The sequence below is a fragment of the Glandiceps talaboti genome, chromosome 17 (assembly GCF_964340395.1).
Source record: "Glandiceps talaboti chromosome 17, keGlaTala1.1, whole genome shotgun sequence".
Lineage (NCBI taxonomy): Eukaryota > Metazoa > Hemichordata > Enteropneusta > Spengelidae > Glandiceps > Glandiceps talaboti.
In genome coordinates, this window is record NC_135565.1 from 16319537 (window position 1) to 16328994 (window position 9458).

Below are 9458 nucleotides of genomic sequence, written 5' to 3' on the forward strand. Positions count from 1 at the left end.
GATACTAAAACTACACCAAGTTTAGAATCTAGAATAAGTTCCAGAAGAAATCATGCCATGAACTAAGGAGAAAAATACAGCTGATTTCACCATTTCGGTTTTGATATTGTAAGACTGGGCTGATATGACTGACACGTGTGTATAGTTTTTATTTTATTTTATATGCTTTCTTTATCGTCCAGAATATCTAAGTCGGTATATCCAGAATTATTTATTAACGAGTCATGATTATTCTTTGTTCATCTAGTACATATGCATGTCTGCTATGGCCTATGGGGTAACTGTGGACCACTGTTATAACAACAAAGGTGAAATAGAGTTTCAATTTGGTGTTTCTTGGTAATCGCACGAAATTTATGTGATGTAAAATCATGAAATGACTTTCCAGAACCTATACAAACATTAAATTCATTGAGTTCTTACATGTTTATACAGATACCTGCTCGGTTACACCCCCACGGGGGTGTGGGGGGGGGGGCTACTCCTCTTATTTGAGTATACGTATATGTGCCGCCCCTTTGGGATGCGTTTTCTAGCCCTTTGGTCTAAAATGGGGTCTGTTTTTTTTCTAGCCGAAGAGTCTAAAACAGGGACCACTTTGCATTATTTTTTTATTTTTCTTGGTCTAAAATGTGGTCTGGTCTGTTGTCCTTTACCTAATCATAAGTGCCATTAATTGCCCCAAAATATTGCCTCCTAAGGAAGATGTCTAGGTCTTAGCTTTCATCTTTTAAAAAACCTTTAATGGTCTAAAATGGACTATTGGTTTTTGGTCAAAGTGGGCCTAAAATGGGGCCTGGGGTTTCCAGCACTGGCCACACAGCCCTACCAGAGTTGGCCATTGGTACCGCCCCGGGGGTTACACTACCCCCTACAACTCCAAAATTATACATGTCTGCTTTACAACTACTCCCAAGTTGGTACTACAATAAATACTAGTAGTTGATAAATGTAAAATGAAGATGAAACGACACCGAAATTTATAGTGAGTAGAAAATAGGCAAACAAAGTTTTGACAAGAACCGTGTGTGTGTGATTTTGTATTCCTGTAAAATCGTGATTTATTCCGAGGGCCCTAGTCGTCCAAATATTAATTTACATATATAGAGTTCAAAGGCCACGGTGCTTGCTGTGCAGGAATTCTTAGGGTCAATGACCTCAAGTAAGCTGCATCTGATAATGTCAAAGGTTCACTGTTTGGTAAATGCTCGTTCTTTCACAGACCCTACATGTATGGTTCTTCAAGTTTAGCACTTTAACCTCAGACCACGATCATTGTCTGAAATATCGCCATGAAATCGCAGATAGATTACTTCGTGCTCCGTATAATACTAGTACTAGTAGTAGTATATATCAGTACACACAGACATGGCAGGCCCATTCTCACACCCACATCAAACAATAGACCCGCTTTACGGTTGTAATTAAGTTTTTATTGCATTCTCAGTTTTTATTGTAAATCTCGTATGATTGTGAAAAACAGAAAATGTCATTTTCATCCCAAGTCAACACTTGCTGTCATTCACACGTCCATTCACAGACAACTAGGGTATGTACATTGTTTACTGTGTCGATCTTTAATACCTCAATTACACGACCTCATATTTTTTTACCAACTATTCATTGAACACCACTGAACAGTGGAGCCTAAAAGTAAAGTCTATGTTCTTTGTATTCCACTCCTCGTCAGTGTTTTGACAGTGACTGTGTCAGTACTGTATCGCAGTATCGACGTCATTCGATTCTATGCTATAGTAGTTTACAGTGATCCCCCGCAAACGACGTTTGCTCTTGCTGAGATAGTAAATGTTCTAGTTGAGTTGTATACTATACTATACTATACTATACTATACTATACTATACTATACTATACTATACTATACTATACTATACTATACTATACTATACTATACGATACGATACGATACGATACGATACCAGACAGCTTAGATAAATAGTTCATGTCAACCATAACAGACTACTACTTGAGATAATTTATGTATTTGCTGATAAAATATTAATTGTAACTTCACATGTCTTCTATATCTATTTGAATGTAAATGGTATGCAAATATGTTCCTGGATGCATACAGACGTTAATTCTCTACAAATTAGTACAAAAAATGAATTAGATTTTCGACTAGTGGGCATCGGTAAGGAGAATTGAATTACAAATTTGTTTAGTTCAGTTTAATGTGTAACTGTCATATGATAGCTGTTTGTTCTGTAGAATGAAGTATTACTAATGCTATTCTTCCTACTGATTCAGAAACAAACAATTATTCATCTGTAGTAAGTGGAAGATATGCTCGGACGGGGTGGGTGGTGGGACGGGATGGGTTGTGGGGTGGGGTAGGGGCGGTGATGGAGGGTTGTACTTCCATAGAAAGGTATATGGTGGTATATGCCGTCCAAATGGGTCACTTTTTGCACGACACGAAAACACCCTAAGCACGTGGTCGATAACATGGGAAACGTCTTCAAGCTTCAGGAATACCTTTACAGCATAAAATGTTTTTGACTGGATGATTGTGACTGTAACTCCCTAGCAACGGGTCTGTTTTTGGATTATACTTAGATATTAGGTAGATATTTGAACTTGCAGGGCCGGAAACCCCTGTGTGGCAAATTGGAGAGTACCCCCCTCCAACCCCCACCGGGAACCACATGGTCGACTAGATTGCAACTTTGTTGGTATGCATAACATGTACATCGTTGATACAGGGTCATTTTAAACAGTATGTGTAGAAACTTGTTATAAATGCAATGTGATTTTATTCATACTCACTTTAACCCAAATATCGACGATACTTGATGATTTGTTCATGTACATAGAAATGATGTCCTGAGTTGGACTGTAATTTGCACATCTCTGTCTCAAATCGCACAAAAGTGGCAAACATGTGAAAGTATAGCGCCATCTCTGGCGGATTTGAAAGTGCTCACAGAAAACTGGATACTGGTCTAGGTATTAAAGATTGACAAAATCTGAGCAGGTATAATACATGTACACGTGATTACCTGACAATGTGATATCCTTAAATTGAAGTGATATATAGATAGAGAGAAAGCCTTTGGCCAGTGGATTTTGCCAAAATGTGACGGACCAACTTCGAAAGAGGAACGCAACTCCCTGGGTATAAAGGTATTTTTCAGTAAACTTTTTGATCTAAAGAGTCTTTTCATGTATATTACTTTCAAATGAATAATAAGACAATGTGTGTCCATGGAAAGAAAGTATTAGACAACGAACGAATGAATGGATGAATGAATGAGAGACAAGTTTCAGCCACTTCCGGCAATCGCGCGAATTGTAATTTACGTAAAGTCATTAATGACCGACTCTCCAGAATCTAAACTTACAATAATGCCGTTATTGGCGTTGCATTCATTCTTAAGTTGCTTGTTTCAACGACCCACACCCACCTCAACTTTCAGTGATGTGCAGGATAGTTTGTAGCGATATCGATGATATTACGATTGTTATATGAACTTTGTCGCACATGGATTGATTGATTGATTGATTGATTGATTGATTGATTGATTGATTGGTGGGGTAGTCAGATGATTCCAATGATGCTACGTCTGTCGGGATGTTTGATAGGTGGATTGATTGGTCGACCAAGTGATTGATTTACTAATTGATTTCAAAGAATCGCAGGTCTCACAGGTATTCTGATCGATCGAGCACGACTGTAGCTTACCCCTTTGTACTGACGTCTATCGAATTTTCTCATAACTAACAGCACCACATGTACAGCGCCCTCCCTCATTTGAATTGATGGCTATCTTTTCCAAAATGGCGCCATGCACTGTGTGGATTGAACATGGAGTTGATTACGTATTTCAGGTTCTAGCTCGTCAACAAACATTGGAGGATTGCAGACAAAGTTGTGTAATTATTCTGCACAGACGTAGAGTGTAGAATTCTCATCTGAAAATAATAATTTTATCTAATACCAGGTGTTTATGTGGTCTCCTTTGACAGAAAAGTTACAAATGGACAAGGTTAGGTGAAATAAATGTAATCACTGCTGCTTGTGTTTTTACAAGTCCGAATTGTGAGAGACAGAGTCTGTAGGTCTATCGACCATAATGGTGACTTTGGTTTCCACATTAATAAAGCATATCATACATTTATATAACAACCGGATGGGGATGAGGCATTTACATATGACATAACATTTAAGACAAAATAGTCGGAGTACAAAATAGTCGAAAAAACTTTAGTTTCTGTTACTATGCCTTTATGTGAATAGTAAACAATCATAATGTGTTGCCATTGTATGTACGTTTCTGTATATATTATATGTTTGCGATTTGTGCACCAACTTCTGTCGAAAGTAGGCCACAGTCACAGACTAAGACATTTTAACACAAGTAGTTTTGTTTGTGCACGAAAACTTTATCCCATTCTCAGTGAAACTCAAAAGAAAGAGGTAGGGCCAACATACAGTTTTTTCTAAATAGAAATGAAAATTATACCAAAATTGAGCCATTTTAGATTCCAATAAACTGTGTTAACTCTATGGGAAAAATGAAAATAAATGTCGATGTCCATGAAAGCAAGACAGTGAGACATCAGATATCCTTTAAAAATGACAAGAAGCAATCTTTTTGAAAGCAAAGTATAGAGAAAACATAAGACCATTGATTTAATATGGAAATTGGTCCTTAAGGCATATCCTATCTGTGAATATATCTGAAATAAGTCGTGAGAAATAGCTATCAATCAAAAAGTAGGCTTATTGTATTCATTTATGAAGAACAAAAAGGACAGTAATTCAAGGTTTGCTCACAATTAACTTAATAGATTTTTATTGCTAATAAATATGCAAACAGTTTACAATTATATCATACAATTGTATACAACAGAACAGCCTGAAAGACAGCTGAATTGCTTATTGCACAAAATACAGTAGGCCATCTAATTGGGCTATCAATCATTCATTAATACAAACTATCAAACATATCTTCAATACAATGGTACAAAAATGTGCGGTCAAGGTCCCTTACTTTTTAAATGAAGACGTTACACCTAAGGTTGCGTACTTGACAAAAGACGAACGCTATTCAACACCTTCAAAAGAAGTACCGGTTCTTTTTTTGCTTTCTTGCTGTTTTTCACACTTATAAAATCAGTTCAGAGTGAGAATCTGTATTATTTGAAGTATAGTAAGTGTATTTGCTGTTGTTATTTCACACATGAAGTTGCATAGCTAAGTGTTTTGTGTGTACTTCGTCTTTATCAGTCATGTTTGGGGATAGAGTGTAGAACAGTGGAGTGATGGTGCCAATATGCATATTTGAAGTTTGGCTAGGGAATTTTGCTATGAGGAGGAATAGGGGTACACTGCCTAACTCAAAAAGCACGTAACCACCATTCTACACGTTGCCCTGTATTTGTTGTCATCATCCAGACCCGCATTAACCATATACAGTATCCAAAGGTATTCAGACTATTCACTGTACATAATTCTCTACACAATACCTCTATTTCCAATTATGAACAAATACAACACGTTATTACAGAGTATATAATTATATATGTTACAATTAATACATTCTATTATTAACAGACATTTGTGTAAATTCCTCAATTTCGGATAGACTATTATTTCCATATGTACAACAAAAAGTGTAAATTAATTAGGCAGAGAAGTGGACATGTGTAAATGCTACAGGACATATGTTGTGCTGATACAATTATTAGCTCAAGGCAATAAAACTATCTGTAATACATTGCTTTCAAATTCAAGGTTGAGTCTGCAATAGCTGTAAGTTTGAACTATTAACGTTAATTTTCACACGTTCAAAAAAACCCACAAACTTTTAGTTGGAGTTATTCAAATTTTCTGAATAACCTGGTACTAATGACACTCTGTACGCTGACTTGATGTCCATATGTAAACATTTTTGAATTGATTATTTGTTTAACAAAGCATTGTAAGTCTATTTTATGTTGATAAGGATTGATCACTAAGCAGATATAAATATTACAGCAATAGGGAACTTGCAATCCGGACTGAGCATGCTCAGACGCAAAGAACTATGGGATTATCTGTGGTTATCATAATACCTAATCTGGAGCTATTGATAAAATAAACCTCCCACAATGGTCAGGGTGACTATGAATTGATTATTTGTTAAAAACAATGAATCAGCACTGTTTACAATACTAACTGATTAGTATTAATTATCACATTTCCCATGATGCAACATTCAACACGGCGGGTTTGCAAGTTCCCTATTAAATGCAGCACATGCGAAGAACAAAGACTGTGAAAATTATCGTTTCGGTGCAGTTACAGCTACTGTACTTTTGGGAAATAAACATACTTTAACCACCAATAACATTCATAAAAAAGCCCAATTAACTAACACAACCAACTAACAAAGAATTTAACGTTACACATCAAGATTATTAAGAGTCATTGCTTTATAATTATATAAATGCCATCAGTCAGGGTTGACCCAGTATTAGCAAATCTCAATAAACAAGTCTCAGGGATCCGGATTTTTTAAAACCAGGACCCAGTATCATGCAATGTACACTATAAAAATTTCTAAAAATTTCTGAAACATAATAAAACAGTAATAAACAGATACAAATAATACAAACACTAAACAATCTGAACTAATTGTTAACAATTGAAAGAAAAGAGCTAAATACTCTCATTTAGTTTCGAATTTTTGAGGTATTTGGGATCGTACAGTAAAAACAGACCATCCATAACGTTTTAATACCAAATTTATCAATTAGAATTTGAAACTTCAACTCGGTTCATGGTTTTGTCTAACCCGAAAATGGAAACTAAAGGTGTAATCTTATCAGAATTAAAAAAACCTTAAACTAAGGTTATGTAACATTATTAAATCATTTGTGAATAATAAATAAAGATATACAACTGCATCCCCATCCCTTATGTTCACGTTCACATTTATATCCACATTCACACTCAAACCAGGTCACATTGGTCGGTTGTCGTTGGCAACGTGGTATCAGATATCATATCAAGCGTTTACCTTTACTACCCATGCATATCCTCACAGGAAAAGAAATCAACATACACACACACATGTACAAAGTAAATAAACAAAGTATTTCAAAAGGAACACCACTTTAGGAAATAAAGGTAGTTTCATTAACGTTTGGTTCTGGAGAGTCATTTCATGATTTCTCGTGGCATAGATTTCGCGTGATTCCCAAGAAACACCTCACTGAAACTCTTTCACCTTCACTGTTGTTCTCACAGTGGCCCACTGTTACCGCATGGAACTTAGCAGACACACGTGTGTATTAGTTGAACAATGCATAATTCACGACTATTTTTGTGAAGGTAGTGAGCATTTTGGAGTTGGGAAATTTATGTGGTGTGAATCATGAACCCAAACTTTGATACCTTTATTTCCTGGAATTGAGTTCCCCTTTAAAGTTGTAGAAAATATGATGCAAGAGTCAAGCCTTGCCAGATTCTCATGTTATTACTCAAAATGACTTAAGCAGTGACATTATGACTAATGACGTCACTGTCAATCTATCCCATCTTGTTTCATATGTTTTAATGGGAAAAAGAGGACAAATACGATTTGTTGTCAGGTATCACATGTTTTTAGAACACTGATATAATTCTGATTGATTGGTCGAAATATTTCAAATGTTGATATCTACTAGAAAAGGGTGTCAAGGAATGATTTATTTGACCTAATTAGATTAGTGGCTCAAGTGTACAAAATGTACATATTTGCACTTGTGCTAGGGAGTTCAGATGAAGGTTATGTTAAAGAATACCAGTAGAGCTAGCTTCCCCATTATAACTCTGATTCGTATAGTCTGCAATGAGTGGACACAGTTCTATATATGTCCGTCGACTGCTTTTTTTTTTCTTTTAAGAAAAAACAGTAATCGCATAAGCATACGGTATGAATATCTAAATAAATATTTCGACCTTGCATATATATATATTGCAGAACTTGTTAAAACAGTCTTATGTATGCTCTATGATTATTGTTGATCACAACAACAATAGCCAAGAAAACTACTTTGTATGTTCAACTACTAGTATGTAATGATAGACCGTGCGCATAATCCTACTCTCGCTAGAGAGAAACACATTCAACTAACACGTTTAGCCTAGTGGTGGTCTCGACACAGCACTTCCTGTTCCCTATGCATTCCAAACAACTATACTCATTTCATTATGATAAAGTCTAGGCCGGTTAACATGGTTTGACAACACTCTTCAATCTGTCGGTGATGTATGTCTAGTGGATGAATGCATGTATGTGTATGTGTGTGTATGTATGTGTGTGTGTGTGTGTGTGTGTGTGTGTGTGCGTGTGTGCGTGCGTGCGTCAGTTTGTTGTGTGTGTGTGCGTGCATATGTAGTCTGTGTGCATGCATATATGTATGTATGTATGTATGTATGTATGTATGTATGTATGTATGTATGTATGTATGTATGTATGTATGTATGTATGTATGTGTGCGTATGTATACACACACATATATATGTATGTATGTATGTATGCATGTATGTATGTATGTATGTACATACGTACGTATGTATTGATGGAAGGTAGAAGTGTAAGCAGGTAAGTAGGCATCTGTTTGTCTACAAATCTGTATACATGTGATACTCAATACTGGTATTTACTCTATTGTCCAATGTTTAAAGTACATTTTCCAAAAATATTCTTCACAAAGGTGTGCGTCTGTTATATTCAGGAATAAGATTTGTTATTTCAGCAAGTTTAATCATTCAAAATAGATATAGGCATTTGGAATGTTTATCTATATAAATTCCTATTGATGAAAATAAATGGTAGGTCTAAAGACCCATAAAAACCAAATGTATGCATTAATGGGGGGCTCTATTCATAATGTTGCCATATTGGAATTTGGCATGGCCCATGGGGTACATGTCATCAGCAAAGCTATATTAAACGATTAGTAAGGAGAGTTTTAAGATTGAAGCAGGTTGCGTTTTGTAGATAGCCACTCTGAACAAGTCACCTCTCTGTGAGGCAAATTCAGTGTTGTCAAGTTCATGATATTTGTCAGATACGTCAGTTTCACATACAGTGAACAGTCTAAGATCATCAAATACGCCCTATTAAAAATGAACCATTGTCATTAAATGTGCATATGACAGCCATACTTATTAATGCACTTAACGTAACTAAATACTACCCGTCCTCAGATTTGTGCATTACATCTTATACAGTGCGCACTCTGAGGACATTGGATATTCTCCATTGATAATGGATCAGTATCACTTAATTTGCATACTACTTTAATATTCATGTATATACTTATCATAAATGAATGCCAACTGTCCTCATATTGTACACTAGATGATAATCCCTGCCAGCAATTTGCACTTGGGAGAACGGAAATCTTTGTTCTTAAGTAATTCCATTTTATATCAAATCATTAAAATTATCGATTTATACCA